The following is a 10,354-nucleotide window of genomic DNA, read 5'->3' on the forward strand; positions in this document are numbered from 1 at the left end:
TACACAAGTGATCAGTATTACAACAGAAAACACAAAACTCGAAAGCTATCTAGAAGCGACAAAACTCGCACTTCTATACCCTTTCAAACAAGGAAACAGAACATGTCGCGTGCTCAAAGAATCGCGATAAACAAGCTTGCAAACAATAGGCTAATTACAATAAAACCCTTCGACAAGGGTCGAGGCATCGTCATCGTAAACACAAAAGATTACGTACACGAATGCGAAAGACAATTACGCAACACCCAGTATTATACACAACTAGACAATGACGACACAGAACAAACAGTAAACAAAGTACACGAACTATTAAACAAAATGTACGAGAAAAAACACATCGACCATGATACTTATAAGTATCTCGATCCAAAAAACATAAAAATCCGTACCCCGCAGTGGTACTTACTACCTAAAATTCACAAACCGCCGCCCGAAAACTCAACGTTTGCAGGGAGACCAATAATTAGCGGCTGCTCTAGTCCCACTAACAGAATCTCAGAATTCTTGGATTACTTCATAAAATCATTGGTCCAGCAACAACCAACGTATTTAAAAGACACAACAAACTTCATACAAGAAATTGAAAAAACTAATGTCCCCCAACATGCATTTCTTGTAACACTCGACGTAGTATCTATGTACAGAAACACAATTCACGACGAAGCGATTCGGCTAGTCAGTGAAACATTAAACTCACAAACCTCGCTTCAAACAAATTACGGTATCAAAAAACACCAACGGAAGACTTAATAGAAATGCTTTCACTAATTCTAAAACATAACAGTTTTGAATTTAACAAGCAATACTTCCGTCAAACCCGCGGTTGCAGCATGGGATCGAATGCGTCTCCAGAAATTGCTGACATGCTTTTCATGAACTTGAAAAGAGAATAATCGTAAACAACAGCAACAACATTCACTTCTGGAAAAGATTCAGAGATTATGTCTTTGCAATCTTTCTGGGAACACAAACCGAACTCACTAACTTCATTCAAAAAATCAACACAATGCACCAAACGTTTAAGTTTCATACGAAAACTCAACACAAGAAATTACATTCCTAGATGTAGTAGTTTTCAAAGGTGCAAGATACCACAAAGAAAATATCCTCGACATCAAAACACATACTAAACCAACAGACACATTCCAATTTCTACATAGAGAATCGTGTCACCCGACAGCAACATTTAATGGCTTTATCAAAGGTGAAATCCTTCGATACGCCCGCACTTGTAACATCAATGACGACTTTACTAAAAAAGTCGCTTTCTTTAGACCTCTAAGGAATCTATTTCCAGAATCACCAATCATTGCCTACAAGAGAAACAAAAACCTAAAAGACACACTAGTCAAAACAAAATTCACAGAAGTAAAGAAACAAAAAACAAACAAACCAGACCACCAAATGGACTCACAACGAGACCCAAACATTGATATTCTTGCCTCGCTATTCGATGAGCAAGATCACTAAAACACATTAAAATAAATATTCACAAACACAAACTAAGGAAAGAATCTACATTGCGACTGATGAGAAACCACACTCGGGTTTCGAAACGCAAGCGTCAAAGGGCCACTCTATCAACTTTGTAACACCATAGGTCCGGCTGCGTCTCGCCATAAGCTTTCCCCACACAAACAAAACATTACCGTACACACTAATCCAAACTTCCCTACAAATATCCGAGGCGAAACAAACATTTTTTATTAACACAAACAATCGGATAAGAATGTAGGAACACATTTTTGAAACGAACCAAACAACAACTCGACACAAAAACATTTTGGATAGTTAGGTGGGGAGCCTCTTTCACACTTATACAGACAAGCGTGAGCATCTAGCGACTGATGAAATCTGCTGATGATGTCATGAATATGTAATTAGGTGAAAGTGGCCGTCGACGCGTCGCGACTGGCAGTGGCTCTGCACTTGATAAGTCTTAGTCGGGTGGTTATCGTATAACTGGAACAGCCGATCGTTTGCTGAGACGATCAAAAGGTGTCAATTCCGATTAAAGTAGTAAAGTAAACTATGCATAACTAATAGACGGGGCCCAGAACGTCGTTTCAGGCCCAAACGACACTCTGAGCCCCGTCAAGTTCTGTGTGGGCGCAGGGCTGTCATGTAAGATATTGTTACTTCAGACCGTAACTTGAAGAATTTCATGTGTTTTTTTGATACGGTTTTTGTACTGAAATAAATCTTTTGTAGTGTTTATATTTCAAAACGAAAGCACACATATAAAGCCCTCTTGAGTTAATAGGAAATAAGAAACATTCATTAATTCATCCTGAAACATAAAAATTAGTAATGGGTTATTTTTGACCTGATTGGTTATGTTCTAAAGAAACATATAACCTAACATTAAACAAAATTAGAATTTCAAAATGGCCGCCATCTGTTTTAAGGCTATCGAAAAAATAAATATTTGATTATAATTTGACTCAGATATCATGCAATTCAGTAGCTCTCATACCAATAAACAATAATTTATCTCACGAATTGTGTGGCATTACCTGTCAATAAAATCAAAATGTGAACTTTAATTTCATGCTCCTATACATGGATAGGTAATAGTATCATTTGAATTTGTATCTCTGTACGACAGACATTAATTTATATCGGGATTTCATTAAATAGCAGTCTTTAATTCCTATATTTTGATAAATAGTTGATGATATTTGATCATGATGATTTCAGAAAAACTGAAACAATTGTAAAACATTTAGAATCTAGATAATTCTGTCTTAGCGGCACATATAGTGATATTAGTAATAAATGATACAATGAGAGGAAATCTTATCACACACATTATGTCTATCGACGATGGAAATCCAGGGCTACAGCATGTTAATTATTATGTTAGTTGGTTAGTTCGTTTTAAATTCCATTCTATTTTTGACATTGCAAAAGCTTAAATGAACATTTGTATGTCACTATATTTAATAATAGTTGCTCATTTCAAATCAGAATTACACTCTTTACTTGCAGTTTGGAATTTGCATTTGAATGGAGATATTGACTGTAGATTTACCACCCATAACGTGTTATCGCTATAAAACTTACACATATCATGCAATTAAATGGTTCTTTCATCAATATCAATAATTTATCTCACGAGTTGAGAGGCATTACCTCTCAATAAAATAAAAATGTGAACGTTAATTTCGTGCTCCTGTATATGGATAGGTAATTGTATCATTTCAATATGTATCTCTGTACTACAAACATTAATTTGCCTCACGTTTTCATTAGATAGCAGTCTTTAGTCCCTGTACCTTTCATAAGTTCTTGTTAGCATTACAAATTTGCTCATAGTGCTAGCCGTTTGTCTTTAGTTCCCAAGGACACCGTCCAGGGGAACTTAAAGGTTTGGTCATGTCCGTCCGTCCGTCCGTCCATTCACGCAGATATCTCAGCGATCCCTGCAGTGATTTCATTCAAACTTGGTGCAAGGATAATTACCTATGTCATATGCGTGTCGATATGTTTTGTGATCTGATCCAATATTACTCCTTGATGGCCATTTTGTTTCTTCTGTTTGATGTTTGTGCATCCGTTCACGCAAAGTTCTCAGCGATGCTTAGAGTGATTCCATTCAAATTTGATACATGGATTATTACATATATTATATAATGCATGCTGATTTTTGTTTTGATCGGGTCCAAAAAAAAAGCTTGGCAACCCTTTTGCTTCCTGTATTTGACCACTGTGCGCCTTTACACGTAAAATTATCATAGACATTCGATACATATATTAATCCCTATGTTGCATATATGCTCGCTGATTTTTGAAATGATCCGATAAAATGGCTGTTTGACAGCTGTTTTGTTTCTTATCACATGAACTGGCCCGTATCTCCACCTGTGTGACGTACACCAGCACAGATAAGAAATCCATATTACCGCTGTTGTACGTCATCAACCGGAACTTTTTTTCCTGAAATGGTACCTTTCGTACGTGCACGTCGCGACACAGACCGATTTGTCGTGATCGATGCCGTGCTCTCATGGCATTTTGACAAAAAGGTGACCCGATAAATCCAGATACGGAAACATAGAAGGCATGCCCAACGAAATTTCGAGTCGCTAAAGCTTTACTATTCCCAAGAATCGAATGAGGATACCGTCGATCGTTTGGCTCAGTAATGTCACGGCTCCAGTCGCAAGGCTCAATGTGGATATCGTCGTACCTGGCAATCCCGGTTGGCGATAAACCCGAAAGATACACCTCAACGAAAGTTCAACTTAATAAATGAATACTGTATAAACTTCGGGAAAGCGACATAGAAGGCACAAATATCGACGAACAACGATAAATTTCCTTCATCACACAAATACCGACCCCGTAGTTTCTCGATCGGAATCAAGCCTAAGCGTCGAATTGTAGCGTAAACTCTGCAGTGCAGCGCTGTAGAATCCGATGCATTTCGAAAGTTGACTCGGACAACACTCACAACAGAACAGAGTTCCCGTCAAGTAACAAAATTGGGAAGTACCTACGGGCGATATATGTGTCACAGCAAATATCAAAGTCCGTATGACGAAAACATTGACGACTGAGATGGCCACCGGCGGAGACCGGTGACGGCAGTGCCCACTACAAGCGTACACTGTGTGTGTCATCGATCTGAAACTTTCGGGCTCGCCAAGGTCGTAAACTTGTGTTATTTTAAAATCCACAGCATCTCTAAGAATGATAACTACTGTTTCGATCGTGCCGTTGCGTTCACTTTATAAATATAATTCTAAATATTCTAAATAACTAAAAAATATTATCGTTATCCGTCGCCAGCGCGGTGAAAGCTATGTCCGCCGATGGCAGACTTGCCTCGGCATCGCTCCAGCGCGAGACAATGATTGACACGCGCACGTGACCGAATCCGTATGTTTGATTTGTGGAGATACCATTCCATGTATCAAAGTTTTAGCTTAATGGGATTTATGAATGAAAGTATATCTGTAAACGTTTGCACATCTCCTGGGTGACGGACCGTTTTACTAATTAAATGTAAGTAATCCGCGTAAATAAAATACAAATCGCGACAAAAATCATGCAATTTGTTACAATAATTTTGATCCATCCACATCAAAGAAAAATAAGAAGACTGTTCATGTGATAAATATATAATCCCATGGAATTTTTCTGTTTGACGTCATCGTATACTCGTGTTTTTCGTGGAGCCGCACAACTTCTCGCCGAAATACCATGGGGTTATATACAATTATTAGATATCCATCCACAGGGTCTCAAGGATTCACTCACAGGGGCTCAAGGATGGCCGATAGGGAGATAGTAAAGTAAAGAATATTGCGATGTCCATGCATATGGGCTCATGAATGCAGATCTATCAGATATGCCTGTGCCAATTATTTTCAAACGTTGATAATACACTATGGCATACATATGCAAGAGTCCATTTATTTTTGTGTGGCATGCAAAATTAGTGCTAATTTGCATGATTAGGGATAAGAGCGATGGTTCTTGTACAACTGCGCCAAATTCGATGAAACCAAACAGATGTTTATCACACGGACTTTAATGACATATGTCAGTATTGTGTCAATTATAATTGCTAATTTGCATGTTCTACGAATTTTTGTAACTAAGATGATATGTCTAGACATTCAATTAAATATGGTACAAATCTTCAGCACACAATCCTAAAATAGTATGCAAAGAAACTTAACAGTATAATGTTAATTAATTGCTAATTAGCATATTTCATAATTTTCCTAATTAGTGGGCTATCTCAACAAAGACTTCTTTAAATTTTATGAAACATGGTGCAGATTTTGATATATAAGTATTGTAATACTATGTAAACACATTTAGGACTATTATGTCAATACATTGCTAATTTACATATTTGATGAACTTTCATAATTAATTTTCTATGTCTAGTAATACTGCATTTAATTTGATGGAACGTGGTTCAGCTCTTGTTCTTCCAGTAGTATAACGGCTTGCAAAGATATGTAGCAGTTTCTTGTCAATTAATTGGTTATTAACATATATAATGAAGTTACGAATGTAGTTATGCTATTACGTCAAAAAATAGTTCAACAAATATCATGAAACCTGGTACAGATTTTTAGCTCGCATTGCTTTAACAGTGAATACAGACAATTATCTGAGTCACTAATATTTTTTGATTTACATATTAAATGAACTTTTTGATTAGAGTGATATGTCCAGATATGGTTCATCAATTTGATGAAACTTGGTACAGATGTTGATCACTGAGTACTGTAGTAATGTGTAAAGAAATCAAGAAGTCTTATGTCAATTAATTTCTAATTTTCATATTGAAGAACTTTCATAATTAGTATGACATGTCTTGAAATGTTGCATCAAATTTGATGAAACGTGGTACTGATGCAAATCTTCCAGTAGTGTAATGACTTGCACTGACATATGTATCAGTATTGTGGTACAGATTTTAATCTCACAGTACTGTAATACTGTATGCGGACATTAAGAAGTATCATGTCAATTAATTGCTAATTTGCAAATTGGATGAACTTTCAAAATCAGTGTCATATGTCTAGAAGCACTGAATCAAATTTCATGAAACGTGGTACAGATGTTAATGTTCCAATAGTGTAATGGCGTGCAAAAGATATGTTGCAGTGCCATATGAACTAACTGCTGCATTGCATATATTATGCATTTTCGTAATTAGCGCTGATATGCCAAGAAACGGTTCATCAAATTTCATAAAACTTGGTCAAAAGTTGTGCTCTCATTGCTTTAACAGTGAATAAAGACATTTATCAGTGCTATGTTAATACATTTTTAATTTGAATCATAAAATAATTTTTCTAATTTGAGTGATAAGCTTATGTCCGGAAATACTACATCACATTTTATTAATTAATTAATTAATTAATATTTGCATACATAATGAATTTTTGTTTTTAGGGTGAATGCCCAGAAGCACCGTACCAAATTGTAAGAAAAGTGATAAAGGTGGTATTCTGTCAGTGTTCTAATAGAATGAAAATTGTTTTGCAACATCCTATCGACTAATTACTACTCGAATCATTTTTATTGTAATTCGGGTGGCAGGCCAGATTGGTTTTTCGTTTTCACCACCATGGAGCTCATTCTCGGCCATTAAACCTCATCAGTATCACAGTATTTTTAACCACAGACCTATTTTGCTCTCAGAGGACCTGCAATCAAATTACAAATTAACAAGTGCGACTGTGTCATCAACGATTACTTTTTCATGAAATTTTATCAAACTGGTCAAAGTCTGCATAGGAGAAGATTTGTTATCACAAAAAGGGGAAATTTATTTCAAACAGGGCACAAGAACAACACACTGAATAACACCCCTGAATAAAAAATGAGCTACAATATGACAGATCTTGTACTTTGTACCGGGCAAAATGTGGTAAGTAAATTCATAATCTTTTGCATGTTGTTTTTGTTGTATTGAATAAAAATTGACTGCAAGAATAAAGGTGTCAGCTCTTGAAATTTGCAACGAAATTACACCAAAGTTCGCAAACTTTCTTCATGGCAGTTCGAAAACTCTTTGTTGAGAAATATTATACACAGTTTTGTTAAATACGGCTTTTTCTAGTTTATATGATTGTACTTTTTCAATAAAAATGAAATACAAAACAGATGTCAGCCGCCTTTTATGCGGAGAAGTTTCTTGTAATGCAACAAATTTGCTGATTTTTAGTAGGAATGTGAATCCGTTTTCAATCATATGCCGTTAGGTCATGAGCGTGCAATATCAATACACGAGCCGTCAATTTTTCTATGATTTTTGCCGCGATTTGCTATCAATACCAGGTACGTATAGTAACGGATCATTCATTTATGAGTGTACGGTAATTGTGTATGAGATAGTTCATTTATTGCGATAGAAGACGTTAAGTGATATTGACAAAATACACTGTGATACGTAGGATGCGTTGCTTCGCCATTTTTGTACTGTGCATTTGTTAGCATATGTGCATTTGTCCGTGTAGAGTGCAGCTTGAACGGCTAGAATACCGTGTCTGATTTTGAATAATTTAAGCAAAGCATTTTAGCGGCATTTTTAAGTTTATGATGTCCACGTTGTGAACATTTGCAGTATTGTTGCAATCGCCAAACTTCGGAAGCTATGCGCTACGTTTTGTCATTGTGCATGGATCTGAAAACAGCGGTGTACATGTGGGGTGTGGTAACTGGTCGTTTAGGCCGCTCAATGTCCGGCCCCAGGTCGTTCCGACACTGCAGCCCAAGACGTTTCGGCACCCCTGTTTCGATTTTTTCCAACCAATGTTGCATAAACATGTAGAATAAACATAAACATGTATAATTAGTTTCAAAAAATGCTGTTTTCAGTTATGTCACTTACAGGACACAGTGGGAAATCACTACATTTCCGTCTATAAAAATATACTCAAGCATGAAACGCCTTATTAATTTCTACAAATTTTGTTTAGTAAGTCTAAGAAAAAGTACAAATAAAATTATTGTGGTATTTCTGCCATTGCAGAGTAAAGGCTAAAACTCCGGCAGTTGCGGCGGCTTGGGTGCCCGATAGCAGCTTCATAGTTAAAAGTCCCGTACGGGCCCCACGTTTTCCCTATGGCGTTTGTATGATGGTTCTGTTTAAAAATCGCCATATTTTTTGCAGATATTTAATTACTTGACATATGAAGATGACACTGCTGACAAAAGCCGTACTTTATCGAAGAAATATTGAATTTTCAAGATCGATCTACGAGGAAAAATATGAATGGGTAGCCCAGTGTACGATGATGTGAATCTCACGTTGTGTGCATGTTCCCGGCTATGTTCCCGGCTACGGCCTCGCGCCATTACGGAACACAGTGCAATGCATACTATGCGTGACAAATCGCTCGGTGTCCCGATTTTAAATCTACCTCCATTTTTGTCAATAAATACTTATGAAATACAATTAGTTATATACATATATTTTAAAGTGTGCTTGCACTTGTAGGGCCTAAGTACTTCAGTTCACACAGAAGGTCGTATACAGAAAATTTACTGAATCCACTTTATGCTACACTTTACATAGATGGACATGACCTCTGAGGGCATTTTTTAATGTATTGCAGTGTGTAAACACGAGTCTTTTCTCGCATATATTAATTATTCATAATAACTAATGTGATTTATGAAAATGAACTTTTATAAAGATCACTTTGAAGTTAGAAGTTGTGGTGTGGCAATAATTTGTATTTTTACTGTAATATTGGTAAGGTTAAATGATACTTCGAAGCATATCTCAGACACAAGTTTTGTAATTCACAATTTATATATACACTAGTAATAATGTTCATGGCTAAAATAATCCTTTTCATTTCTTTTTTAGTAAGAAAGAAGAAGTTTAATAGTGCCTAGGTCATTAAAAATGCTCGTACGGAGTACTCCCAATCAAAAGTGTGTGTTTTGGGAATTAAGCAGAGGTTGACACGCATCATCCTAGCTGCTGGCCTGAACATAGGCCATTATAGAACCAAAATACGAAATACTTACAGGAATATCCAATACAGAAGCTAATACTAAAATCACAAAGACGATTGCATATACAGAACTTAGACATAACTGATGTACTGTAATTAAACGGCATACTAATCAGTGGACTTCTACAATAGCATAACATTGGTTGCAGAATATTGTCCCTTGAAGTTACAAACAACTGTACCAATTTGAAACAAACAAGGCGGCTTTTGAAACAATTCAGTAACCAAGGTATATACAAAAGATACTTCGCTAAACAAACCATTACTGTAGATCAGAACCTGTTACACTGTTGAACACTTCCTATTCCAACCACCTCAAATACTCAATCATTTTTTTGTGTGATACTTGTGGCACCAAAGTTCAAAGGGATATCTTGTTCTGTGATTCCAATAAACCATGGATTATGGACATCTCTCTGCAACAGTACCGACTTGCAATAGGTGGTTTCTATTGTGTACACTTCAAACTGGAATTTAAAATGGCCAGGTTCATGTACTTTTCTCTGAGCTGGATCATTTTCTCACTGAAACACAAGTAACAGATCCTCGTCATTACTGACTACCAAAAATGACAGTCTTTTCAATCCCATCACAGCATGGTTTTGCAATCTACAGTGCCAAAAAAGTGAAACAAATTTCACATTTGCTGGTCCTTATTGAAACTGTAGCTATTATAACAGATAGAACATTGATTGTTTGTCTTTATATTCCACCAAACAGACCTTGGGTGTTAGTAAAGGAAAGCCTTGTACAGGTACTCAATGAATGTACAACCATAATGAAACATAACAACTGACGCAATTATTGTTACTGGTGACTTTAACATTGACATGAATAACCCAAATGAAAAATTG

This window comes from Ptychodera flava, chromosome 1 (genome assembly GCF_041260155.1).
Source record: "Ptychodera flava strain L36383 chromosome 1, AS_Pfla_20210202, whole genome shotgun sequence".
Classification (NCBI taxonomy): domain Eukaryota; kingdom Metazoa; phylum Hemichordata; class Enteropneusta; family Ptychoderidae; genus Ptychodera; species Ptychodera flava.